The sequence below is a fragment of the Lissotriton helveticus genome, chromosome 1_1, assembly GCF_964261635.1.
Source record: "Lissotriton helveticus chromosome 1_1, aLisHel1.1, whole genome shotgun sequence".
Classification (NCBI taxonomy): Eukaryota; Metazoa; Chordata; class Amphibia; order Caudata; family Salamandridae; genus Lissotriton; species Lissotriton helveticus.
The window spans coordinates 2109720915-2109748546 of record NC_136057.1 but is presented as its reverse complement, the minus strand read 5'-3'; the positions used below and the strand labels follow the sequence as shown (position 1 = coordinate 2109748546).

The window sequence follows — 27632 nt, the reverse complement described above, 5'->3', positions numbered from 1 at the left end:
CCCAGTCGCATTGAACTATGGTCTGTGATAGTTCAAGCCAAGATCAAAATCTGTGCACGGGAACCCTGATATTTCTCAAACCCTGTCCTCCGACACATTCTTTCTGGGCAGCCTCCCTTGCTAAAGTTTAGCCTGCTGGTCCTGTGTAGACGTGTGCGCTTAGAAGCCGCCTGGCTGTACGCAAAGCGCAATACTAGTGGATATTTACAGTGAAACCCCGTATGCAGTGAGGTGTACATGCGATACCTCATCTGTGGCTGTAAATGGCGTGGCCCCCATGTGCACACGTCATCTGTACCTGCCCTGTCCGGTTAAGGGTGGTGGAGGGCGGCAGTTCCAGCTGATATCCCAGCACAGAAGCTAGTACATTTCCGGGGTCGGTTTAACCAATAAGCCACAGTAACGGCCAATAGGCCCAGGTCACTAACCGGTGAGGGTGTTTCTTTGCACACAGGCGCTCTGATGCCCCCGGGGGCCTTAGTGAAACCCTGTTGGAATACCGCCGTCTCTGCAAAACCTTCGAACCTGGTTTCTTTTTGTTAAATTCCACTGGGTGGTGGATGGGAGAAACGGCGCAAGTGTTTAATGCAGTGTTTGCTTAATTAACAGAATGTATTTTTGGGGGTGGGTTATATTCTCTGGGGGAGGGCGGTTACACATTTAAGCGTTCTTCAAAGGAAGGTTGAGCAGGCCTTAAAAAATAAAACTCAGTTCCTATGATATACAGTGAGTTAAACTATTCCTCACCTGAGGTCTCTGAATTCGCCCTTTCCGCAGGGCACCGGGGGTGGGGGGGCGCATTTATGGAGTCACATTAACCCCATCTCTTGCTCTGCACACCACGGGCCTCTCGTCTGCACAGCAGAAGGTGCAGCCATGCCCGGGCATTTTGATGGGAAGGGGGTGTTAAGGTATGCCTGTTTCAGCCGTTAGCTTTATTTTCACAACGGTCTTAAAACAAGCGCAGCGTGGACCAACTTTCACAGACCTCCATCCTACTGATGTTTTAGGCAGGGGTCTGTGGAAGACACAAGGCCGTGATTCACACTTCGGTGCTCGGCGGAGCCTCTTCACGATGTCCCATAGACTGGCCATGTAAGTGTCCGAGGTCTTGCACTCCCTCGTGGCAAGGGAGGAAGCAGAAATCTCCATCCTTTTGTCTCTGCAGCCATGTTGTGGGGGTCCTAGAACTCCCCCACACTCATAGGCGCGAGGGTGCGCCAGTTTATTAATGTGTGATTGGCAGAAAGCGCCATGGGCCCTTTTGGGGGGGGGGGGGGGGAGAGAAGCGTAACTGGCTTTAAATATAAACAAAGCAAACACAAGGACATGATGGACGGAGTGCTGAACATTGCAAACACTCATCCCCAGTCACAGATCTGGGTTGAATCCATCATCATTCTTTAGCTCACTTGGCCACCCAAGTTCAGACACAGCCATATACAAATCAGTCTTGACCCTGTGCCTCATGGGAACAGTCCAGCCCGAACTGCCAAGCCATGTCTTCATGGGACTGGAAATAAGCATCCTGGGACCAGTTTCTTGCTAACTGCAGTCATCTGCCAGGCTAGCTTGAATCCAGTGGCAAAGTGAGCAAGGGACCCACCTCTGGGCATACCCTGCCAACCTAGGTCGAACAAAGCAAACACCAAGAGATGATGGACGGAGTGCTGAACATTGCAAACACTCATCCCCAGTCACAGATCTGGGTTGAAACCATCAGCTTTCTTTAGCTCACTTTGCCATCCCAGTTCAGAAACAGCCATATTCAAATCAGTATTGACCATGTGCCTCATGGGAACAGTCCAGCCTGACCTGCAAAGCCAGGTCTTCACTGGACCGGAAACAAGCATCCCGGGACCGGTTTCTGGCTAACAGTCGTCATCAGCCAGGCTAGCTTGAATCCAGTGGCAAATTGAGCAAGAGACCCACGTCTAGGAATATACCTGCATTTAGACAACTCTCCTCATTCTCGCCCTTCACTTTTACGCTTACCCTGCTCTCACAGTGATCACAATGCACTCGCACTGATCACCATGCACTCACACCATTCACCCGCTCACCCTGCACACAGTGATCACTCTGCTCTCACATTGCACTTGCGCTGTTCACCCTTTAACTCAACCTGCAGACACACAAGCACACTACTCACCCTGCACTCATGTGACACTTCACTCACCTGTATCCTTCATTGCTGAATCTGCAATCTCACTCAAACAAGCACATCACTAACCATGCATTCATTCATTCGTCCCACTCTGCACTTACATCCGCACCCAAATTCATATGGTCACCTCACTCACCCTGCAGTCACTCCTCTTACCTTACTCTCACACTGTTGCATCACTAACCGTGCACTCACATGGGCACTCCTCCCAACCCCCACAGCGCAGAGGGTTAATGTGCCTAATACAAAGAACATGCATCATACAGATCACAGAACAGTGCGAGTAAACTATAAATAGTGCTATAAAAAATTGAAATGTTTGTCAGAAAGGTGCTATAGAGAGATGAGGTGCATGGTTGGTGAGTGGTAGTGAGGGAATACATGGAGAAGGAGGAAATGGGGGAGGGGTGCCAAAAAAGACTTGCACTGTGTGCTACCAGTGCTAGGGCCAGCCCTGGCTGGTAGTTTTTGCCCCCTGCCCCCCGAGGCACCTGTACATAATGATATCACTATGTGCATTAGCATTTAGAGCTATAAAAAAACACTCTGCCCGGGCTTGCTCGCTAAGAAGGTGACACGCACATAGTAGATAGAGTAAGTCAATCAGGTGTGCACCTCTCCTAACGCACAGTAGCTTTAAAGGAGGTGTGCGCTTCACCTCTAAATCCAATAATTTAAAGGTGCGCGCATCACCGGGATGCACAGTACATTCAGGAACGAACTACTGAAAATGTAGTCGATTACTCACGTAGGTTGGGTGCATATCAGTGACCAGTCCAAGTGAACTCAAACCTTCTACCTGGGGGGAGGGGGGGGGGGGGGGGGTGTTGTACCACCATAAAATTGTTATTGAAAGGAGAAATTGGGCAGGTACCACAGCTTGATTCAATAGGCTGAAGGTCTCGTGACAGCAGAGTGCAGAGACGTTTCAACTTCCACTACATGCATCCAGTATACCTTCAGTCAAAGTGCAAACGCCCAACGCGGCCTATTTACCAGCCTGCAATGCAAGCAGATGGGCGGCGTTAGGACACGGGTCACCCACACCTACAGTGCACGGCTCATGAAGGGACCTGCCGCGGGAGAAAGCCGTCGGTGCAATCGAACTTCAAAGGGATCAGATAGGAAATCTGACATTTATTGCAGGTGGGGTTCCCTGGCTACACACGTGCCTTGCCACCAGTGTTAAAACTCTACACTGAGGGAATTGTTTTTATTTAAGCAACATGCAGAGCCCAGCAGCGGCGTCTTCACAGGTTAGAAAGAGCACCGTCATCATATGAGTCAGTCTTCAAAAATTCCAGCAGCTCGAGCCACAGCAAAGGACAAAACAGCGAGGACAGCACAAAGACAACAGTGAGCTTAGGTTACCCAGACCTCAAAGGCATCATAGACCCGTTATCAAACAATTTCGGGTTACTCTGCTCAGAAACTTGGGAGTGTTAAAATAACTCGCTCACACATCAGATCTCACAATACAGTAGGCTGTCATCTATAGAGACATTCGTGCACCCCTTTACAAGCTCCAAATCACCAGTGGACACCTTCTCGGTCCAACAGTCCTCAATGTCTGTCTGCCTCCTTAAGTGTTCTCGAAGATCCACGGTGCGCACCTTTTGATCCAATTCCGGGTTCAGTCAATATAGGTAATGCATACAGGTAGCCACCAGACACCTATATAGCAGCTACTGTGTCACTAGAAGGCTTGCATCTGTGGTATTCCTCCAAACCAAGGCTCAAAAGGCCGCTTCCCAGTCTGCGCAACTTCTTTACAGCCATTTTCGGACAAATACCTAAGTTTAGTCTGTTATGTCCTTTACTCACAGGTCTTTTCTCACTAGTTATTGGCACCATCATAGATATTATTTTGATTTGGGACAGGCTGCATGAAATAAGGGAATGTAGAAAACTGGTGTTCAAAAATGGAATGGGTCCACGGCCCTTGCCACTTACAGTAAACATTGGCATAGCCAATAGGTCTCGCTTTTGGGACCTTATAAGTATTTAGTAATGCAGCACAATATACTTGGTGCAACAACATCAACTGTTGCATGGCTAAACACTTATAAGGTCCCAAAAGCGAGACCTATTGGCTATGTGAGAAAGTGAAGCTTGCTTTGCTACTGTAAGAGAGCAAAGCTTGCTTTGCTGCTGCCTGATTTGTATGTGACCTGAGATGAGGAAACCTTGCACTACCTGCTACCCTAGCTGAGCGTTTGCCCCATCTTACCCAAAAACAAATAATATATCAAAGCCTTTGGATAAAATGGTCTATGAACCAAGGGCTGTTTTACAATGTTTTATGTGAGATGCCATTACAGTGAGAAGAGTTGTCAGAGAATGGAGACTGCGATAAAAACGCCAAGAGGTGTCAGGAGGTGGGGCATGTGATGTCAATGTTGTGTGCTGTTAGTAGGTAGGATCTGTGATGTCATAATAGAATGATGTGCGGTCATTCAGTGGGGTTTGTGATGTCACTGCAGTGTGCTCTGTGATCACGGATTCAGGCAGGACTGTCACGTCACAAGCTGGGCCATACCTTTATCTGCAGCTTTGCAACCCCAAACGAGCTGGATTATGAACACAACCACTGGAGTTATTGTATTGTAATTGCATTTATATAGCGCTTACTACCCCTGACGAGGCGTCAAAGCGCTTTTTCGGCGGGTTGCACGCTACTCCGGGACCCACAGAGGATTAGTGTTGAAGTAGTATAGTGAAACATGCAAGTACATTTTAGGTGGTGGATAGGTTAGTCAGTTATTTGGATTTGGAATGATAGCAGAAGGATAGAGTAGGACAAAGGTTTGTATTTATTTATCGCTCGCTTGTTGACGCATGCCATTCAGGGACCCTATAAAGGATTAGTGGTGAATTAATATGGTGAAATATGAGGTAATTTCAGTGGTGGATATTAGTCTGTTACTTGGAGTGAAAAGGATAGCGGATGGATAAAAGGGGAAGAAAGATTTGCATTCATATAGCACTTGTTACCCTTGATGGGTGTTGAAGCGCTTTTTTGGCGAGTAGCACGCCACTCCGGAACCCATAAAGGATTAGTGTTGAAAATTAGTATAGTATAAATATGAAGTAATTTGAGTAGTAGATATGTTATTCAGTTATTTGGGCAGTATATTAGTATAGTTGAATATGGAATATGGAAATTGAGAAGTGAACATGTTCGTCTGTTAATTTTGATAGCAAAAGGATAGTGGAGGGATAAAAGAGTGAAGGATTTTTTTTAAATTTTTTTTAAGTCAACTGATGGAAGGATCATTATATATTTGTTAGTGATAAAAGGTGGACTGTTAGGTGTAATTACAGCAGGGAGAGCGTGTCTGAGTGGGATATAGTTATTTATGGTGTTGATTGGTGTTGTGTTAGTAATGAGTATTGGTTAGTGGGATAGGATAGAGTTGTGTACTGTTTGTGGGTGAAGGTGGATATGTGTGGTAGTTGGGATAGTAGGGTGTGTGTAGATGTGGTGTGGTTGGGTTGGTGGTGCATGCTGGTACATTAATCTGTGCATAGTGTTGTGCGTGGTGTATATTTGGTGTGAGTGTGTTTCTCTGTTTGTGGTTGTGGATGGTGTGGGCTGGGATTGTTAAATTAGAAAAAGGGCAGCATTTCTGGCCCTAGTCTCGAACAGGCCCAAACAGGCAACCACCCTTGTCCTCTCTGCCGTTAATAGGCCCAAACAGGCAACTACCCTTGTCCTCTCCGCCCTTAACAGGCCCAATCAGGCAACTACCCTTGTCCTCTCCGCCCTTAGCTGAGACGCCCTAAGCCTGGCCTTTTTTGTAGCCCTAGTAATCAGATGACCCCTTCAGCCAATGGGAACCCTAGCCCTAACACTATGCAATCACAACACTAGCCCAAACATCTAGAACCAATAGGAGACCAGGACCTTGCAGCCAATCTTAACCCTAGTCCAAGCACCCAATCAGTTCAAAAACCCTGATCTCTCCTGGGTTACTTTCACCCAGCTGTGATTTAATCCAATACCACTAAGCCATCTTTATAGTGGGAAAGTGAAAGTGCTAGTATGCTTAATGTTTTGGGATTAAAAATAGCCCTGGTGACAGGGAGCCAGTACCCAGATATGCCGCAGATGACTATAAACCATCCTGCACACAAATCTTGTTAACCACGCTGCAGTGATGCCACAAACCCAAGCTCTATTTCTCCTCTGATCCAATGACACAATTTTGGTTATCAGTTCATCCTAGTCTTTCCGCCAGGCGCATGATGGGACTTGTAGGCCCATTCTTTCGATGATATCGTAAAACAACATGACCTGCAATAGGAATGAGTTCACTGAAAAACAAAACCTGATGCAGTCAGCAACATGACACAACCCAACTGTAATTGCTGTAAAAATAAAAAACAGTTTAAAAGAAACACAAGTGGCCCCACGCCACAATTTGCATGCTGGGTTTTCAGTCCAATCGCAAAGTTACAAATGAAACTGCAGGTCCTAGAATTACACTTCCTCGAGGTAAAGTGCTACTGCCGGATGAACGTGTCACACACTGTAGGGAACCACTATGCCGGTAGGTCTTAGCTACCCGAAGGGAAGACCGTGTTCTGAGCACATAGAAAGGAGCGCTGGGTACACTGAAAAACACCTTTCTCTTCCGTGTACCGGAGGAACTCCACTGAAAGAGCCCCTCCTTCCGTGTTCAGGGATTGGCTGAGCATCTGTGTCGCATGCGCAGTGCACTTAGTAGACCCCCATGGTACTTCCGCCTTCATTCTAAATCATCATTCATCAAACCACTGCACGGAAACACACGTGTTGGAATAAATGCATATCCACCCCTAAATGTCAGCTAGGAGCAGGGTTAGAAAAGAAACAGCGCCGCTTCTGAGGTGCGGAAGTAGCACCGCTGCACAGCAAGCACTGAACGGCAGGGAGAACAGAGGGGCTCTTATGCTACTGGTGATTTGAAGTAACCTATGCATTTTTCAGGTGGACACGTCAGTGCTGGTCATGTTAGATACATTGTTTCTTACTAGACCTGTGTGTTTCGCTATGTTTGGATCTCATCCTCCAATTGATGTTTTCGCGCATCGCCTTCGATGGCAGCAGGGGGGAGGGGAGAGAGGAGGGGGCCGTCACGATTCCCTCACGGAAGCGAAGGGCTGGCGCCCCAATAATCGATAACATTTGGCATTCTGATCTTGACAGCTGGGAGATCTTGCTACTTTTACCTATGAACAGGTCCCTGGAATCAGTCATACAGTCAAATAGGAAGACAAGGAATCTGAGACATAGAATAAACCAATGTTAAATAAATGTTGTGCTGGCAAACGTAACACTGAAAAAAGAATTGCTGACTTTAAAGTTCATACCACGAATCAGAAAACCACAAAGGTGGCAAGGGACATAAAAAACTTCAAGTTAGAAGAAATCTATCCTTACTTGAAGGACGATTTCTATCAGAACAATAACCTAAGTGCACTCAATTTACAATACAGAGGGAGATCACGTAACAAATTCATCACTTTTTCCGACACTTCCTCAGACTCGGATCAGGGTTATAATCCTTACCCCCCCATTACCCAAGATCCCAACATCCTTTTTACAGCAGAGGCAGGTATCGAGGCAGAGGAGGAGGCACAGGATGCAGAGGTTACAACCCCCAACCAGGTCAATTTCCACAACAAGGCCAATACCACACTAAATATAAAACAACAGAACAATACCAGAATCAAGATTCAGAACCCTTCCGTACTCGGAAGAAAACCTACAGGCGCTGATTCCAATGAATGATGGGGTTGCTTAGAATGTTGAAACCATACCGATATAATTTATCAAAAAATTGCCCAACAGATACGAGAATTAGATATGTTACAAAAGGAGAAGATCTTCTTTAACACTAATTGTAACAAATATGAAATGAAACCTTTAAAGGATTTGTCAGAAAGTTCGGCTACAACAATAAAACCCGCCGACAAAGGGGGAGGAATTTTACTGTGGGACACTGAGAAATGTGACCAGGAAGTAATTTGTCAGTTGGGGAATCCCCTACATTACAGACCCTTAGAATCTAACCCCACCCCTGAATTGAAATTGAAGATCCTAGAGATCACTAATGAAGGATTGGATGAGGGATGGCTTTGTAAAAAAGAGTTTGATTTTTTGAATAGCAACCAAAACAAAATACCCAATATCTATGTGTTACCCAAGGTACACAAATGTATGATAAGTCCACCGGGTATACCCCTAGTATTGGCATGGGGCTCGATTCTGGAGCCACTTGTAAAGTATATTGATACTTTCTTATTGCCTATGGTGAAAGAAACTAGATCATACGTTAGGGACACAATGGACTTAATATCAAAAGTGGAAGGTTTACCCTACAATACCAAAAATCAATTGTTGGTATCTTTTGATATCGAATCTTTGTACACTGTTATACCTCAAGATGAGGCGGTGGCAGTGTTGAGATATACACTAGACCGGAGAGAACGCCTACATCAAGTTCCCACAGAATTTATAACAGCCTTAGCCACCCTGGGCCTGAAAAACAATTTTTTTAATTTAAAGATTCCCTGTATCTACAAATATCAGGTGTAGTGATGGGTTGTAGTTTCTTTCCGGAAATTGCCAATCTTGTCATGGCCGATTTCGAAAATAAATGGATATATAGCGACACCAACCCCTTTAAAAACCAGGTGGTTTTTTGGTGTCGCTATATAGACGACATTTTTATGATTTGGGAAGGACAGGAACTTGAACTCATTGACTTCCATAATTGGTTAAACACCAGAACTGAAGAATTCAACTTCACTGTGTCAAAGGACACAGAAAAGATACATTTTTAGATGTATACATTCAGCACAAGGAGGGTACCATGGAGGTTAATTTGTTTACCAAGCCCACAGATCGTAATACACTTCTTCACTTCACTAGTTGTCATCCCCTTACACTTAAAGAAAGTTTGCCATATGGACAATTCCTCCGCATAAGGAGGAACTGTACCAATAAAGAGGATTATTTTATCAACGCCAATATTTTTAAAGAAAAACTAGTAGAGCGTGGTTATCCAAAGAAATTAGTGAAGGTGGCACTAAAGAGAGCACCAAGAGAAACTTTATTGAGTCCAAGAGAACGTGATAAAAATACGCCATTGGCATGTGTCCTTACATAGGATTCCAGAGCCAATTGAGTGAAGAAAATTGTGCAAAAAAACTGGAAACTTATTGAACGATTAGGAATCCCCAAACCACTGTTCGCATTTAGAAAGGGTAAAAATATTCGTCAACAGTTGGTTAGAGCAGCAAGGGAATCAGATTTGCTGAAAAAAGACCTTAGAGGTCTATTAAATTTACCTCCTGTAACAGGACATTTTTGCTCTCAAAAATGTGCAGACTCACAGAGGACTCTAAATATGTAGACATCGATGGACAGAGACATTACCAAAAGGGATTCTCCAACTGTAACACTAAAAATGTGCTATATTGCATAAAATGTACAAGCAATAAATTCTATATAGTTCAGACAACCTATAAAAAAGAGGATTCTTCAACACAAATCCAAGATCAAATGCAATGTACAAGGGGCTCCTTTAGTACAACACTTTCGAAGTCAGAACCATTTAGGAAACGACTTCCAGTGGTCGGTATTGTGTGTTATTGGCAATACAGGTGGAGTGGATGTCCAGACTAAACTTAACAGACTGGAAGCAAGATTGATTGCTAAATATCAAACGGCCACAGTGGGTCTTAACGATAAAGATGAAATGTGGGCACTGTTGCAATAATTCTTTATGTAGAATACTATTTTCTCATGTAAGAAAATATTGTTATGCATACCGCATCCATTTTGTGTAACTTGCATTCCCACATATGCGTCTATTAACGAACTTCGGTGTAACATTGGTACAAGGGAGTCCATTGCTCACTTTGCCACTGGAGTCAAGCAAGCCCAGCTGAAGACGGCTGTAATGCCAGAAACCGGTCCTGGGAAGCTTGATTCCGGTCCAGGGAAGACATGGCTTGGCAGTTCGGGCTGGACTGTTCCCATGAGGCACAGGGTCAGACTGATTTGCATATGGCCATGTCTGAACTGGGGTGGCGGAGTGAGCTAAAGAACGGTGATGGATTAAACCCAGATCAGTTGACTGGGGGTGAGTGTTTGTATTGTCAACGCTCCCTCCATCACCACCTTTGGTTTTTCTTTGAATTTATATAAGGCCAACTCAGCTGTACATTCTTTCGAAGCAGTTACAATGAAAATCTTAATGGTTTAACACCGACTCCTATTACAGAAGCACAATGAGAAATCATCAAGTGTGTAAGTGCTACACACAAAACCCACTTTTAGGGAATTTTCAGATCCTATAGGAAATTTAGCAGTCTTAATTGGAGGAGTCAGACTACTCCACTAATATGCAACATATGTAGCAATATTGTGTACAGAATAATAAGAATGATGTGCAAACAGAATTTCAATGTATAAATAGCAAACGTCTATGTGGTTCTTATTTCTTAAACTGAAACTGCATTTCAAGAGTACAGCTTCATATGCATAAACTGAGCTTTCCCTTTTACATATTTTCATAAATTCACAATCAAATTGTGCAAAAGCGATATACTTTTGAAGTACTCCTTTTATGCTAGAGTTTCTGACACACACCAAAAAAATTATCAGCTGTCAATGTTTATTACATTTAACTTTTCTATAGACGCAAGAATATGCAGAAATGAAAACAACCTTGTATACAAACTTTTATTGAAGTTTTAAATGTTGCCTTACTTTTTTTTTAAGCTCAAGATAATTAGGCTGTTAGAACATTTTCGCAGGTCTTCCCAAATCATTAAAAGGTTCCATAAAGACCCCAGAATAGCATACTAAGCTTGCTAGGAGATGTTTTTCAGACGGGTATGCTGACGTTTTGCCATCAACACATCGGGGACTTCACCCGTGCCGGGCTCCCCTCTTGTCTTAATGCCCTTATCGCAACACCAAGACACAAGCACTCAATAAATTAGATGGGTAAGCTAGGAGTATAGGAGCATTCCCCCTGCTCCTGCCCCACAATAAAAAAATAAGACTTTGCAAGTTCACTGTTAACAGTAGGACCCACCATCCGTTACTCACAAACATGCTAGACTGTAGAAGATGATGGCAATGGGAAAACATACACAAAACAAGTACTCCAAGAAATATGACTTAGTGTGGGGTCCCTTAGTGGCTTACATCCCTGAAAGCCTCCCCTTGATTGTTCATGTGCCCACCTAGATGGCGAGCTCTTGATCTATTCTACTGCTGAGTCCAAAAGAGGATACCTGGGTCTGTCAAAAGTGGAGAATCCTACCATGCGTAGATCAAAAATCACTTTAGATCTCAAAACATGCTATTTATAATCATAGGACTGATGCAGGCAAAGGGATCAGATTTTGAAGTTGATTAATAATACAATGTGGAATCAGAGGGGAGTTTTTGAAGTAAAGTGTGCTAACGAAAAAAGCTCACATATTTGGGGGGAAACAATATCCATACAAAATTATAGATAATGTACACGTCATGATACAGTAGAAGTCAATATGGCTTTATTTAGGCAACTATTCATATCACATGACTTGTGTTTACATTGTCTTTATTATGACAATCTATTTCCCTCGTTTTAGTTTTCATTGTGCACTTATGTTGATTCATATTAAATCCAATAAAAATGATGTGACCATTTAGGAAAAAAAACATAAGACCGATAGGTTAAAAAACAGAAGTGGGATATGGAATCCAAAAATGGCATAATTTGTAGGTCGCATCCCATTGCAAGAGTATTGACCACCTGTACCCATAAAAGCCATTATAGAAATATATAGAACACGTTGTATATATTGCATATGCAACAATTGCCTGCTAATTCTGGAACATAATATTATAAAAATGTGGTGCCCATTTCTTTAAATCTTTCTGAGAGCCACTTCACTTACTTAGAATATAAATGGAAGTAAAGCAGTCAAGTCTTCAACTACAGTAGACTGCAAAAGTGAAAGAAAATCAAAGTCACCCCAACCAGCCCACAAGAAATCGTGGCAACAAATGTGCTGTCCTGGCATGCCAGTGAAGGAACCAAAATGAACATAAATACCAAGTGTTCCATAGAACAACAAGAACTAGACAACAACACATGAGAGGAACTGTTCCTGTGACCAGTCCCAAGGATCTCTTTAGACATTTTAAGAGAGCATCACACTTGTCAATGTATTACAGAAGGGTATTCGTTGCTTCTGCATATATAAAGCGAAATTGACTTATTTAAGGTTGCTCATGCTCCATACTTCCTCAGTAAAGCCCTCTGGCATTCAGTAATCTATTCACAACCCGTACAGGATTATGAATGGGTGCAAACAGTGTACTTCTCTAAGGCTACCTCAACTAAATCAATGGACAGGACATGATGTCTCAATTTTGCAACAGTCCTTCCTAAGGAAAACATCAAACTATTGTTAGGTCCCTTGCCAACTGATCCAACGCCCTCTTGCTTTTCCCCTCTTTCCCAATGCTATATCAGGCTTCTAGGTGCAGCACTTTCTGTTTAACTATAAATGAATGAATTAGTCTGCTCTGGGTTTCTGGCCAGAGTACCCAACCTCTACTGTTTCATTTGCACGTGATGATTTCCTCAAGTCTCAGAGACAAGGTAGGACCACTGACAACCCCGAGACTAGAAACTGTATTACAAGTGAACTTTCCTTTTGAAGGATCCGTCTGCACCAGTTCAGGCTGGTAACACTTGGCGATAACAAGCCTTTTTCAAGAGATTATTATATACACCCTGTGGTACTATTTCATTGTGAAAAACGCAAGGACAAGGGGGAGACGATCAGAAGCTAAAAAGAAAGTCAAGCACAAGAAAAACAAACTATCAACGGAGGGAGAGGCAGGACTAATTATTTTAGGGTTGGAAGGATAACACCTCATTTTGCACTTGTACAAAAACCAAAGGTAAAAACACGCAAAGCAAGAACAAGCAGAAGAAAGACAATCCAGCATCAACAGTCCGGAAAATATTACAGAGGTACACCAGCAAGGGCAAGCGCAGACATAACATCCATGTCATGTCTTGTAAACGCAGTCATGCATCTTTGAGCACAATACATACCTTGCCTAAGCAGTACAGGAGAGCCAGACGCCGGATACGCTGTAGTCAAGTGCACACTACTCTATTCCATCCGTGAGTGTGCGAGCACGTCAGCCATCACTTGGAAGCTCGACTGCTCTTTCCTTTCCCCAGCCAAACAGGAAATTGCCTCTTGGGGGTGTGAGCGGACTGTACCAGTTGGAGGTGGGGGCGGCGAGGGGGTTCGGTTGTGCAGGCAGCTGCCTAGGCGCAGGGCACAGTAGCAATAACAGAAATATTAAAATATAAAAAGTTCTATTGCAAAGCGTCCTGCCCAGCTTAATGAGTGCGTGTCATACCGGATGAGGGGGTGAGGTCACATCTGCCTAAGTTACTGGGTGCAGGTGTGAACATCTATGAGCGCTGACGGGGCCAGGCTCACACACGTGCTGGTTGTATGCAAGGGTCACGGATACATCACCGTTGCAAGCCGGTCAGTAATGCGTTAAGCGCCTGGGGAATATTTTGCCAGAAATGCATCGCATTGGGTTGAGTAGTGAACAACAAATTTCGCATGAGGTACAATTTGCATTCAGGGAAAGCTGGTAAAACGTGTGGATGAGACGTGCACTGCCAGGGGTGGGGCTGCTGAACAAGTCAGCTCCTGATCCACACACACGTAAAAGTCATACTCGAAAAAAAGCCACAGGAGTTGGTGTTGCCCAAACTTAAACAAGTTGCTAAAAATAGCACCATAAAAGAAGAAAACGTCGGTGGCTTAATGTTACAAAACACAGGCTTGGCCTTGAGAGATAATGTGCAAAAGAGATTCACTACACAGAAAAAAACCCTGCCCACCAAAGAACTTTCTACAATTAATATCAAACCGACCAAAAGTAAATACATTCGGATACATACTCATGCAGAACATTATCAAATAAGCTGCTTCAGTTCCAAGCAGAACTAAAAGATTCACAAATTAAAACCCAGTTCAGCAAGAGCTGTAACAATTACACTTGATTTCTTAAACAAAAGAAACGTGCTTGAATTTAGGAGTGTTGTGAAATCGAAAGAAAATACAAGTGAATTAAAATGTGCACAGCGTTGTATTCAAATAACTATTTATAATGCAAGCCATTAACCGAATGTTCTCTATTCGTTTAACAAAGAAATTACCCAAATAAAATAAAAAATAAAATTTCCTGATACTTTTTTTATTCCTGTCTGTTGGATTTTTAAACTAACGGGATTTCCTATAAACACTAAAACATGGCTTGTTCGAACAGTGAGAAGAAACTAGGAAAAGTTTCCCTGAAAATGTAAATATACAAAGGGCTGCCTTTACCTACCCCTGGCGGACCCTCCTCTGAATAACCCACGCGAACAGGTGGGGACAATGTTTGCCTAACAATACACAGAACAGGCAGCACAGTATAAAAGACACAAACACACACACACACATAGATATAAACACACGTCGCCCCCGTGCCTCAAGCCCCAGCAGCTGTGCAAGCTTCTCTCATATACACATAAGTTACAACACAACTAGTAGCAAAACACATTTCTTTACAACCGACATGCAGTATGTAGTAGCTGGTCATTTTTGTATGCTATATTATATTGAACCAGTTATTCTTACTTAAAGTTCACTGCCATGCTTTGCGCGTAATCTAGGGTATAAAAAATCCGTAAAAGAAGATTCCCTTGTTCATGAGCATTTTGGAGATTTTTAATCGAATAAAGTCAAAGTGGGTAAATAATATGACAAGGACGCGGGGAAAGAGGAAGAGTGTACAGGGGGGTGTAACTAGCTAAACAATTGGAGGCTTCATTATGATCCTTCGAAAAGTGCCAGCAGGATTTGGATTTTAATACCCCCATCGGATTCACAGCAGTGTATCTATAGTGAGTTTTAACTCTCCCGTTCACATCAGAAGACTTTGTAGTTTTTTATGCATATGTACACAGCTCCAGAAGCTCAGTGCAAAACAAGCCGGGCAGCTGAGTTTGGTGCTGTAGAATCAGTCAACTGATTGCCACGTAGGGCTTCTGCCATAGCCCTGAACACACAGCGGTTACACTGCAGTGACGACAAGGGGAACACAGGCTGGAGCAGAGTACTCCGAAACAGCTAGAAAAAAGGTACAAGAGCTCATACACTCATGATGCGGATGTAGGTACAATGGCTCTCAGTGGCAGAAAGAGCCACAAAAATTACTACTGAGTCGCACTCAACCTACCTTGGGGAGCAGTCTATTCATCAGAACTGATCCAATGATCTCATCTATGTGATACATTGAGACAGACCAGCGGTCAGTCATTTAACCACTTAAGCGCGTCGCAAAATCTGCTGCGCTGCGGACGTTAAATTGCACAGGCGGGGCAGGGTCGGCCAACGTACATGTGCAGCACTACGGAGGTAGTGCTCGCAACGGCCGTTAGCCGACAGAAGCACGCAACAGGTTAAGATTCAACATTTCAATACTCATGTCTCCGGAGTCCACTAAATGAAGTGGCATGAGCATACGAAATATCACCGAGTCCAATTCACCCCCCCAAAAATACAAACAAATGCATTGCCAGCCAGTCCAGTGTTGAGGCCCCTCAACAAATCCAAAATCACCACGTTACCATCACTAACCTATTGGATTAGTTGCGAGTAGCTGAGAGCTACAAGCTCTGGCCCAGTTCACTGTAATTACAGGATACATGTCAAACTAAAAAAAAAAAAAAGAATATCGGACAACGGATAGGCTCAAAGCACACAACAATTTGGTTGCTCTAAAATACATTACTTAAACTGATTCAAAAGGAAGATGTGGGTGGCTAAGCAAGATGGCTGATCGGACGTGATCCGTATCAGCTCCACCGCCATGTAGCTGTCACCGCCGGAACGAGAGCTCAGATGTAGCCAAGACAAGCAGCAGCGAGATCCTGAAATGATAGTCCCACACAGGCGCTCAAGACTGAGCACATACCTGGGCAAAGAAACAGACACACAGAGCCGAGACACAGTAGCAGCCGTGCTGAGCAAGATTGTGCAGCAGGACTCTGGTCGCCGCTCTGGAGACGTGAGCCAGGTCTGAGGCAAGGTGCCTGTTCTCGGGCAGCAGTGAGGGAAGGCCCAGCTCGATACCCACAACTGGCAATGCCTGGAGGGGGAGGGGATCTTGAGAAAACCTCTCCCGCCATTTTGAAAGATGAGAAACAGTACAATGGCGGTGAGTGTGGGGACCGCAAGGAAATTGGACGGCCCATACTGAATTTCGGAGACGGACGGGACCTTCCAATGTAATCAAAAGGGCGACTCCATCAGGGGATGACTGCTGATTCCCGGCCACGACTGACTCCAACATGGCGACCATAATGCTGTAGCTACAGGAGGGATAGTGACGGCCCGTTTCAGCCAGTGAGCTGCCCCCTGGACCACCAGGGAGACCCTGAGACGCCCAGAGACAACCCAGGCGGTTGGCTTGCCTCCAACAACAAGTGGCATGAGCAACACATCGCGCCTGACCCTTAGATGGCAACCACTGATACTGATCCCATCTAGTTAGGGGGGGGGAGACCTCCTGGCTGGATCCAATCGATCTCTTAAGGTCCTAAGCCAATAACCCTCTCGGAAGGGAATTAAAGGGTGCGACAGAGGATCTGGAGTCACTGGCGGGCCTGGAGAAACATCGAGTTCACACAGGAGTTAGGGACGTATCTATGCCACCAAAAAAAGCTGTACCTAAAGTTTCAAATTTTGTGCACCCACGGAGAAAAAGCAACCTCAGGATCAGAGGAATACCAAGTTAGACATGTCGTTCACTAAAGAAGACCTGATGGCATATCTGAGGGAATTCAAGGCCGAACTGCGCACAGATCTAAAGAGCGACTTGCAAGCCTCAATGAATAAACTTAAAGCGGACATGAAGGAACGTATGACCTCCCTCCAACATGACATGGATTCCATAGGAACAAGAGTAACAGAGGTGGAAGGCCAAACACACGACCTGGACAAGCGAATGGCTGACACCCAAGATAGAATGCAGGACCTTGACAAACAACTGCAGCTGGCCCTCCTTAAAAACAAAAGACTTGGAAAACTGGTTGAGGAGAGACCATATCAGAATTAGAGACCTGGAGGATGGAGCAGAGGGGCCCGATCTGGAAGCCTTTATGGAGGGTTTCATCACAGAGGTTCCAGGGCCACGTCAACTGAAAATGTTAAATATAGAGGGGTCATTGTATGGGACCCTCAGTACCCGGAGAGAGAAGACGTACCCGCGACATCCAGGTCAAGCTCCACTCATTTAAAGTTAAGGAAGCCATCTTACAGGCTGCACGGAAAAAGGATTCAATATCTTTCCAAGGCTTCTCCTGGGTGTTGTTTTAGGACTTGGTGCAATCTACCCTCCAATGTAGGCAAAGCTTCAGAATGCTTACAGAAAAGTTACGATCTGACAACATCAAATATTGATTGACGTATACGTTTGGCCTGGCCTTCAAACTTCACAGCAAGACTCGGCATATCACAGAGCTACGGAAGGGACTAGAAGTTCTAGGTCTACCAGTTCCTGAGGAGCAGCATACTTCTGTACTTGCGAAAGGGAAAGAGTCAGTGCGCACTAAGGTGGTATCCAAGGGCTGTCAAACCAAAACATAGTTCGAGAGGGAGACAGGCTCCAGTTCCAGTAAGGATCATTTGGAAAGACGATGGAAGCCTGGTGAACAAATGAAATTGAAGTCACATAGATTGAAATGGAAAGTAGAAACGTCCAAGGAGGAGAAAGGCTCTGAACTCAAGGGCTCTACAGGTCGCAAAATAACCACAGCCATACCGAACTTAACGAATGGGAATGCTATGTTTATTTGCAGTAATAGGTCGGGTCCTGATCCACGTACTAGGTCATGAAGTATCGCTAGAGGAGACAAATGATCCCCTAGCACTCTAACGTGTGACAGGATCCTTGTACCAAGACACTCGTAAAGATAAAATACTTTACGCACAGGATCTGTGAGTATACTGATCCACTACATACACAACGCGCTTTAGGGTGCGCGTTGATAGAACTATACACCACAGTGGCCAGCTCTACCTTTTGTAGCCACGCACACTATTGGTCCTGAAGAAAGCCTCACGACTATCGTAGAAGGCTGAAACTAGAGACCTACACTTTTTGAATGAGATATAGAGGTAAATTTTTACCTCAAATATATCCATGCCATAGGACCCTTCCATTAAAACTTTTAAAAGGGCATTTCCTATAGGCATTTTTAGCACATAATTCACCACACATAGCACTGTCACTTCTACACTAAATCCCGCTCCGCTGTAGACAGGCGTTGCAGCACAGCTGGATCGCACTCGGTGATCCAGCTGTGCCCCGATGATGAAGCATGCCACCTACCAGGTAGGTGGGTGAGGTTGCTATCATCAAATGATCAGGTGACAGGGTAGCATCCCTGACCTGTACCTGCTGGAGGTCTTGTCCATGTTGTTCTAATATATATGTTTGGGGAAAAGGAAAAGTACTACGGTCTATTCCTCGCTCTCTTGTTGCTACCTTGTATTTGCAGTAATAGACAGCCGGGCAGCGGGCCTTGGCCAAGGCTCGAGCCACCACTATGGGGGACCCGTGGGCCCGCAGTCCAGGTTTCTTCATGTTTTTATAGTTTCAAGGTGGGTGAGTTATACACATGGGGGGATGGTGGGGAAGCAAGGGAAGCAGTCAGCTTACAACACAAGTTTGCAACTATGGAAAAGCAGACTGTGGGGTGGGGATAGAGAACCCGGAGGGCCGAATGAGGGAGGAGAAGGTGGGCAAACTAGTTGTGCTGTAACGTGAGGGGGGAATGCTTAATCTGGAGAAATGATCATTGTAACCTCATGGAACGCAAAGGACCTGAACTCCCGGTTCACCCGCCACAAAATATAGACATTTCTGGTTGATCATCAATTTGATGTGGTGGTGCTCCAGGAAAAACATTTAAAGAGATCCGAGGGACACAGGCTACGGCACAAAAACGACTCCCTTATATATAGATCCTCTGCCTGCACCACACATAATGGGGTAGCGTCATTGTCTCACTACACCAATTTTCAACCAGAGCGTGTTAAGACGGACAGAGAGGGAGGGGTGGTGATGAGGAAGCTGAGAGGGGGGGCTGGCCACCTTTGTTTCGGTCTATACACCTAATAAAGGCCAAGATGCGTTTGAGACCTCTCTGCTTCACAGATCAACCGGGGGAAGTTTCTCCAAACCCCTAAAACACGTTTCAATCGCTGGGCCTCAATGATGCATGGCAGACCCTCAACCCTGACACAAGGGATTACACTTATTCTTCACACCTCCATCAAACGTAACCAAAATTAGATTATATATTCGTTAACCAGGGGCTACTGGGGATCCTTCAGGATGCAAAGATTCTCCCTATTACACTTTCAGGCCACAGCCCAGTCTGTGTGCCTAAATTGGGAAGGCATTGCTCACGGTCCGCCGAGATGGTTCTTCCCCATTTCTTTAACACGGGACAGATTGCTCCGAGACTAACTACGCTCGGCAATTAAGGAATTTTTCCAATTGAATGAGCTGCTTGCAACCTCGCCACTGAACAATTGGGACGCCTTTAAGGCGGTATTGTGGGGCAAATGCATCGAACTCATTGCTGCACTGAAAAAACCAAGAGCTGCGGAACGGGCAGAGCTGGAGGCAGAGCTTGTTTGGATAGAAACAGAACACAAAAAAATGCCCATCTGGATTTTACGATTCAGAAAAGGGGGTGGTGATGAACAGAGTGCCTGAATTAAGCAGACCACTCTTACCCAGTCCAAAGATCAGGGCTTGATCCATCACCGTTTTTTAGCTCACTGCACCATCCCAGCTCAGAACTTGGCTATATGCAAATTAGTCTGTTCCTGTCCCAGTGCATGATGGGAACAGGGCAAACCAAACTACCAAGCCAATTCTTGTACTGGGAAGGAAACAAGCTTCCGGGGACCGGTTTCTGCCATTTCAGGCGTCGTCGGCCCGGCTTGCTTGAATCCTGATGGTGCAATGAGCAAGGGACTCACATCTGAGTATACCCTTCCACGCTTATGGTGGACAAAATGATTCAGAAAAGGGGGTGGTGATGAACAGAGTGCCTGAATTAAGCAGACCACTCTTACCCAGTCCAAAGATCAGGGCTTGATCCATCACCGTTTTTTAGCTCACTGCACCATCCCAGCTCAGAACTTGGCTATATGCAAATTAGTCTGTTCCTGTCCCAGTGCATGATGGGAACAGGGCAAACCAAACTACCAAGCCAATTCTTGTACTGGGAAGGAAATAAGCTTCCGGGGACCGGTTTCTGCCATTTCAGGCGTCGTCGGCCCGGCTTGCTTGAATCCGGAAGCTTGTCTCCTTTCTGGTGAAGAATTGGCTTGGTAGTTTGGTCTGCCCTGTTCCCATGATGCACTGGGCCAGGGACAGACTAATTTGCATATAGCCAGGTTCTGAGCTGGGATGGGGCAGTGAGCTAAATAACGGTGATGGATCAAGCCCTGATCTTTGGACTGGGTAAGAGTGGTCTGCTTAATTCAGACACTCTGCTCATCACCACCCCCTTTTCTGAATCATTTTGTCCACCATAAGCGTGGAAGGGTATACTCAGACATGAGTCCCTTGCTCACTGCTCCATCAGGATTCAAGCAAGCCGGGCCGACGACGCCTGAAATGGCAGAAACCGGTCCCCGGAAGCTTGTCTCCTTTCTGGTGAAGAATTGGCTTGGTAGTTTGGTCTGCCCTGTTCCCATGATGCACTGGGCCAGGGACAGACTAATTTGCATATAGCCAGGTTCTGAGCTGGGATGGGATGGGGCAGTGAGCTAAATAACGGTGATGGATCAAGCCCTGATCTTTGGACTGGGTAAGAGTGGTCTGCTTAATTCAGACACTCTGTTCATCACCACCCCCTTTTCTGAATCATTTTGTCCACCATAAGCGTGGAAGGGTATACTCAGACATGAGTCCCTTGCTCACTGCTCCATCAGGATTCAAGCAAGCCGGGCCGACGACGCCTGACATGGCAGAAACCGGTCTCCGGAAGCTGGTCTCCTTTCTGGTGAAGAATTGGCTTGGTAGTTTTATCTGCCCTGTTCCCATGATGCACTGGGCCAGGGACAGACTAATTTGCATATAGCCAGGTTCTGAGCTGGGATGGGGCAGTGAGCTAAATAACGGTGATGGATCAAGCCCTGATCTTTGGACTGGGTAAGAGTGGTCTGCTTAATTCAGACACTCTGTTCATCACCACCCCCTTTTCTGAATCATTTTGTCCACCATAAGCGTGGAAGGGTATACTCAGACATGAGTCCCTTGCTCACTGCTCCATCAGGATTGAAGCAAGCCGGGCCGACGACGCCTGAAATGGCAGAAACCGGTCCCCGGAAGCTTGTCTCCTTTCTGGTGAAGAATTGGCTTGGTAGTTTGGTCTGCCCTGTTCCCATGATGCACTGGGCCAGGGACAGACTAATTTGCATATAGCCAGGTTCTGAGCTGGGATGGGGCAGTGAGCTAAATAACGGTGATGGATCAAGCCCTGATCTTTGGACTGGGTAAGAGTGGTCTGCTTAATTCAGACACTCTGTTCATCACCACCCCCTTTTCTGAATCATTTTGTCCACCATAAGCGTGGAAGGGTATACTCAGACATGAGTCCCTTGCTCACTGCTCCATCAGGATTCAAGCAAGCCGGGCCGACGACGCCTGAAATGGCAGAAACCGGTCCCCGGAAGCTTGTCTCCTTTCTGGTGAAGAATTGGCTTGGTAGTTTGGTCTGCCCTGTTCCCATGATGCACTGGGCCAGGGACAGACTAATTTGCATATAGCCAGGTTCTGAGCTGGGATGGGGCAGTGAGCTAAATAACGGTGATGGATCAAGCCCTGATCTTTGGACTGGGTAAGAGTGGTCTGCTTAATTCAGACACTCTGTTCATCACCACCCCCTTTTCTGAATCATCTGGATTTTACAGCGCCAGTTCAGCACTTTAAAGGGGAATCTCAACGCAATTTACACTAATAGAGCGGAATTTACTCTCCTGAGAATGAGTCGTAGCACGTATGCTCATGGGAACAAAGTGGACACACATTGGGCTCGGCAGGTCTGGGGGGAAAGGGAATATATAGGAGAATTTGCAGGGAGAAGGGGGGTAGAATATTCAGATTCTTACAAGGCAAACATCTTCAGGGACTTCTATAAGTAACTATCGGGCAAATCGTGTAGACTCTAAAGCCTAGCTCAGCTATCTGGATTCGCTCACGACATTAAAACTGCATAAATCCCCAGGGCCTGACTTAATTATAGCCCACTTTTACAGAACATACGCTCCAGAGATTGCTTCCCACCGGACCTCAGTTTTCAAAGAGATAGCGAAGGGCCAGAAGGTGTCACCCTCAATAGCGGAGACCGCGATTACGGTGATTACGGTGATTCTGAAGGCAGGGAAGAACCCACAGCAATGTGCCTCCTATAGGCCAATTTCATTCTTGAATCTAGATACCAAATTATACTCAGCAATCTTGGCGGCAAGACTGGGGAACCTGATGCCAGATATAATCCACCCCGACCAATCTGATTTCATAAAGGGGAGGCAAACTCATGACTATATTCAGAGAACGTTACATCTTATAGAAAAGGTTTCCAAATGCAAGACGCCAGCACTCTTGGTGGGGCTAGATGCGGATAAAGCCTTTGACAGGGTGGACTGGTCCGTTCTCTCTTACACTGAAAATCTTTGGATTTGGGGATCCTTTTATCAATATGATTAGAGCCAATTACGCAAACCCTTGCTCGAGAATAAAGGTTAATGGGGTAATCTCTATGTCATTCGCCCTAAATGTAAATGTAAATGCCAGCATTTGTAAAGCGCACAGCTACCGCCAATGGAAGTGTCCCGGCGTTGTCCGTATACCGCTTAGGAACCCTTCCTGGCTTTTCCCTGTGAAATGTCCACTCCTGGGCACCCCCAAGGTGAAGCCAGGCATCCCAGCGCTGTTGGGGCCGTTGTGGAGATTAAGCAAGCTATTGCCCAGAGTTGCAGAGTGGGACCCATGATTAGAATAGGCAGGAGGCGAGAATTATCAGGTCCGAGGAAATTGAGCCCAAGACCCGCCGAGGCGGGTATTGAACCCTGGTCCCGGACCAGACCTCTGCATCAGGGTCTGCCGCTCTAACCATTTGAGCCACACTTCTCCACCAGGCCGGGGAACGCAACAAGAGTGTCCATGGTCTCCCCTGCTGTTAACCCTGAGTATTGAGCCCCTGGTGGCTCGGATTCGGGCAACTCCAGAAATCAAGGGGATCAGATTTGTGGGTGAGGACCACAAGTTGTCGCTTTTCGCAGATGGCGTTCTGATGACACTCTCCTCCCCCGTTCCTCTCTACGGGCCCTTCGGAATGAGCTGAAGGAATTTGAAAAGGTGACGGGCTTCCGAGTAAACCTGGCCAAGTCTTCCTTACTAACCTTGACTCTGTCAGAGAGGTTGAAGACTCTCATACAAGGGGAATCTCTGTTTCTATGAGCTAAACATAAACTCACGTACCTTGGGGTCCAGATTACGCCACATTTAGAGGGACTATTTAATGCGAACTATCCTACCCTTCTACTCCAGATCCAACAAGATCTCAAGCGGTGGAAATCACTATTTATTTTGAGACTGAGACATATACACACGAACAAAATGACAGTCCTGCCTAAACTCCTTTATGTGTTCCAGGCACTCCCGATAGACTTGGAGAGAGACTTCCATCCGGGGCTGCGCTCTCTCATCACTTGCTATGTATGGCAAAATGGCAGAGCTCGCCTGCCGTTTCACGTGTTAAGACGACCAAGAAACGAGGGGGGAGTGGCGCTGTAGGACTTTGGCCTATATTACAAGGTAGCACAATTGAGGGTGGTGGCGGAGTGGTCCATAAGGGAGTCAGACAAGCACTGGCTCTTCATGGGTCGGGCGATATGGGGTAGATCGATTTGGGATGTCCTTTTGAAGCCTAAGAAAGACAAACCGCTCAATGCTTACTTGAGCTCACCCGCACAGACTACCCTCAAAGTATTGGACGAAGTCACTAAGGGTATGGGAGGGACGGCATTTCCCTCCTCATATACCCCAATAGACTTTAATCCTGAATTCCCCCCAGCTCCGAGGACAGACCCATTTGACGTTTGAAGGGAGGGGGGGATGCCTCATACTTTCAGATCTTTTCCATAACCATGCCATTCTCACATTTGAACACTGCCAGAAGGACTTCCATCTACCGAACACTTCCACTACTTTCAACTTACAAACTGGGCACTACACCCCCCACAACCAGGGAGGCAACCACATGAGACTTGACACCGACAGAGACCTTCGCACGAAGAGTTGGTTCCATGAGGGTAGTGATTTCCTTCTTATACAGTCTCCTGGTTTCCACAGCACGAGCCCCCAAGTCACGCTATACCTAATTTTGGGAACACTTTGGGGAGGAAGGTGGCAGAGAGAGAATGGAAACATCTGGTGTCTGATATCGCCAAGAATAATCATTCACTTTTCGACGGGTACCCTTTCCCCACGAAACTTAAGATTTTTTCAGACTTTGGACCTGTGCTGGAGGGGTTGTGGTTTACTAGGAGACTTCTGTCACATTTGGTGGGACTGCCCAATCATTATACGGTTCTAGGAAGAAATACAGGCCCAAATAAGAGATGTTGGGATACCCCATCGTGACTTCGGCAGACACTGTGCTTCTAGGCCTTAGGGATCCGGCCTTGGAGCCCCAAACTAGAGCACATAAGGCAATCACGTGGGCATGCCTGGGGGCGGCTAAAAAGGCTATTGCAGCCTCCTGGGAGAAGAAAGCAGCACCAGTCGTGGCAGATTGGCACTCTCGTCTGTGGAAAATACTCACCATGGATAGGATGGCGGACATCTTTAGAGAGGACTACAAGAACTTTGAATGCAGATGGGGTGCAGTGGGAGGAGTACAAAAGGCCTACCGCTGGTGGTGTGCCCACCCACGATGAGGGACGTGCATCTGTTCCAGATTTAGAGTTCTTGTAGGCTTGTCACGAGCTTCTCCTAACAGCTCCTCTCCTAACTATATTCTTTCGATGAGGCATCTGCACCAGCACCCAACTTACTCTGTAGCGTTGAGGGGGAGGGGGGCGCAGGACTTAACTACACAAGGTATTGTGTCTCGGTTTGTTGCAGACTCATTAAAAAGAAGTTTGACAAAAAAAAGGATGTTGTGGGGGATAAGGCAACTTCCCTTTCTGCTCAAGAAAGCCTACAATTAAAAAACAAACTTGTGATTTACTAAGCTGCTTCAAAAAAAAAAATTCAATTTTGCTATGGAGAGCTATATTGGGTTTGAAAATCTCAACAATAAGAGAATCCATACAATTGAATCAGACCTGAGTCCAGCAGGGAAATAGAACTATTCATGTCCATGTGAATGTCTTTGTGAATGTGGAATTTTGAGCTCTCGAGCTACATGTTGTACCCCTTTTTAGCACTGCTAGGAAAGATCATTAGACATCAGCTACGGATATTATGTAGGACTTTGTACTACTGTGCAAAAACCACTTGGGAAGGCAGACGCTGTAGGAGTCCTTCCGTGATAAAGAATCAGAAGATCCCGATCAAAAAGAAACAAAACCCACACACCTACGGTTGCGAATGGATGCAATGTTTCCATACAGATAATTTGCCAGCTGATGCTAGCAGCCACCACCCTCCAATAGCATCAACTGATTTTTTTTTTTAAATATTAGTAAATAAATTGTATTTCAGTTTCTTCCGGGTTTTGAGGAAAGGAATAATGTCAGGCTCAAATCTGGGTCATCTTTTAGTTGTAGATGGCGGGGCATTGGCTGGAAATGTCATAACATTAAATTAAAGTACTTGTCAAAGCTGCAAAATCGAAATTTTAACCAGTCAATATGTATTGTTTGGGGGTCCAACACGGCATGAAATATGAGCGTGTCTTTTGAATCTCAATATACAAACCTTAAAGGAAAATTCCAAGCACAATATTTTTAAGATTAAAGGTAATGTGCACGATGACTGTATTATGATATATACCAATTGTGGTAGTAATGCGATTCATTTTTTGTACGCTTGTGTGGTTGTGAAAGTCAACAATAAACTTAAATAAAAAGAAGAATGAAACAAAGAGGAGATGCTACTTCACCCAACCATCAGGAGACTATAGTTAAATACCGGCTGCATATGCTCCGAGTGTGTCAGAACAGAACACCGACGAATATCACATGAGTTGAAGCAAACAATCCCAGAACTGTCAGCAAGTTATTGCCACCCCTCCTCCCACTGCACCGAAAACGTGAGTCGCGTTGAAGAGATGTGTAAAAACACTGGAAAATGGATGACTGCAAGAGGGAGGGGAACCAAGCAGCCCTACCTCGATCCCGTCAGACAAAGCAGCAAGCTATTAATAGACGAGCTATTTCCAGACACAGCTTCTGAAGCCACTGGGACTCGGAGGTGGAGAGCCGTGCCCAGCTCGCAGATCCAGTGATTGGACTTTAGCTAAGGACCCCTCATCCCTGGGATGGAGTGGAGAAGAGGGGAGTGCAAACAACCACAGACAGAGTAATCCTGCCTGTACTGCAGGGAGTGCCCTGCGTGTACATCTCAGTTGCGGGCTGCCTGAATTTCCCATTGTCCATTAGAATGTGGGTCCAGTTTCCAGCCATCTATTAACTGGTTGTATCAGAGTTACTAGAGCGCCGCTGTGCGCCACATAGGTGCCTCCTGGCCTAATTCCGTCTGTCCTATTGTTTAATTATGGCTTTAATCCTTTAGGTTTCACATAAAATGTACTGTCACTTCTTGGCCCTGCGCTGCAAATAAACGGCCATCCTTCTGATGCTGCTTTACTCTTGCTATTTCGCTATATACAACCACATGCCTGGTATATGAACAATTAACTGTAATACAACATTTTTAGGTCTCGCGACCTATCGATGCGCGCATGCGCATCGAGCGGAGCGAGAATTCAAGCAGCGAAAACATCATGAAACCACCAGCTTTTTGCTGGCGTTTTCATGGCGTTTTCATGCAGTTCATGTGAACCACGTGTTCAAACATGAACGCGCATCAGCCTCCCTCCATTTGCCGCACAGCACATCAAAGGGCTTCGCCCAGCGTGCGCTCTGCGGCTTCTCCTCCCCTAATTAGTCATTTTCGCCGCTCTCCTGCCCGCCGTCTCGCATTTCTCCTCCCCCCTCCCCTTCTCTGCCTTCCTTTCTCGGCGCACGCATTTTTTTTTTTTTACAAGCATTTCTCCTCCCTCCTCCTCCTCTACAAGACATGCACGTCACAGAGAAACACGTGCATGCACAAGAGCACACTTTTAGC

General features: G+C 45.6%; 1 protein-coding gene across 2 annotated transcripts in view; it reads right to left on the bottom strand.

Moving 5' to 3' along the window:
- Positions 1-27632, bottom strand: part of PKN2 (protein kinase N2) — a 454984-nt gene that overhangs the window by 379183 nt on the left and 48169 nt on the right. The window contains exon 1 of one of the 2 annotated variants that reach the window (XM_078645968.1): positions 13288-13392. The exons of the other annotated variant lie outside the window; for it this stretch is intronic. The gene's annotated coding sequence lies outside the window, so the exon portion shown is untranslated. Of the gene's footprint in view, positions 1-13287; positions 13393-27632 lie in introns of those variants that run through there. 2 annotated transcript variants of the gene reach the window in all.